The sequence below is a fragment of the Cryptomeria japonica genome, chromosome 4, assembly GCF_030272615.1.
Source record: "Cryptomeria japonica chromosome 4, Sugi_1.0, whole genome shotgun sequence".
NCBI lineage: Eukaryota > Viridiplantae > Streptophyta > Pinopsida > Cupressales > Cupressaceae > Cryptomeria > Cryptomeria japonica.
This window is the reverse complement of record NC_081408.1, coordinates 663,309,570-663,310,873: the sequence shown is the minus strand read 5'-3', so window position 1 is coordinate 663,310,873 and position 1,304 is coordinate 663,309,570. Positions and strand designations below refer to the sequence as shown.

Genomic DNA, 1,304 nt, shown 5'->3' with positions numbered 1-1,304 from the left:
AATTAATTTAAAAAAAGTAAATATCTATTTAATTAATAGAATAAGTGGGACCAATTTAATTTAGGGAAAATATAATTTAAATAAATAAAAAATATTTATTTAAATAAGGAAAGGCTAAAAGAAGATTAGTGAATTAATTAAATAAGTAAAAACCTATTTAATTAATAGAAGGGCTACAATAAAATAATTTTAAAAAAAAAAAATTATTTAATTAGACTAGGACAATTTTAGATGTCTACCATAAAAAGTCCTAACACCAATATTAGTACCACCAATTTATCTTAAAATAGATACACATAAGACAATTCTTTTAAATACATATTGTGATCAAGACATATATTATGTCAACATAAAAAATAAGAAAATATCTCTAATTTCTATTTTAACACATTTATCTACAATCTTAATTAATTTACTTATATTACTTAATTATCCTCAATTTCTTTAAATATCTAAAATTTCAAAATATTCAATTTCTACATCTTCAAATATATTTTTGCATCCTTTGCCTGTTAATTTTTATAGAAACCCAGCTTTGAGATGTGGTATGGTGTATGCACTGCATATACAATGGTAGATTTTTTGTGTAATCGTAAGGTAAATAATATTTATATTATTACTGTTGGCAGAATGAAAGCAACCAGCCATCTTAGCTCAGCTGGTAGAGCGCGTGGCTTTTAACCACGTCGTCGTGGGTTCGATTCCCACAGACGGCGTTAAGAGATGTTTAGTCTACATGAATGTACGTCTACATTTACTTCAGTATAAAAAGAATATTGAAAGCTTATTAGTTTACTTAGTAATGAATGATCTTTTACTTCAGTATAAAAAGAATATTGAAAACTTTTTAGTTTACTTTGTAATGAATGATTTTTTATAAACAAAATGAAGTTTGAAAATTTAGAGAACTATTATTTTTTACATATTGTACTCTTTTCTCTCACTTATTATAAAGGTTTATGCTGATATTATTTTTGTTTTTAAATTTGATAAAGTTTACAAAGTGGTAATGGATATAGTTAGATTTCTTTCACTTATTATAAAGGTTTATGATAGTATTATTTTTTATTTTTAAATTTTGACAAAGCATATAAGGTGGTAATGGATATAGCTAGATTTCATCGATGATGTCTATAGAGGTTTGAATTTGATATTGATCAATTTTCATAATCATTTTTAAGATGATTGAGACTCTTGAGTTTCAATAATGACATTGATTGTAGTCAAGGGGCTAAATCTCTAAAATTGGATTCAATTTTCATAATCATTTTTAAGATGATTGAGACTCTTGGGTTTCAATAATG

At 24.5% G+C, this 1,304-nt stretch overlaps 1 non-coding gene across 1 annotated transcript; it reads left to right on the top strand.

Annotated features, from left to right (window-relative positions):
• The first annotated feature begins 643 nt into the window (after nucleotides 1-643).
• TRNAK-UUU (transfer RNA lysine (anticodon UUU)) lies at nucleotides 644-716 on the top strand. The gene has a single exon. It is a non-coding gene; the product is annotated as a tRNA-Lys (tRNA).
• Nucleotides 717-1,304: the final 588 nt, after the last annotated feature.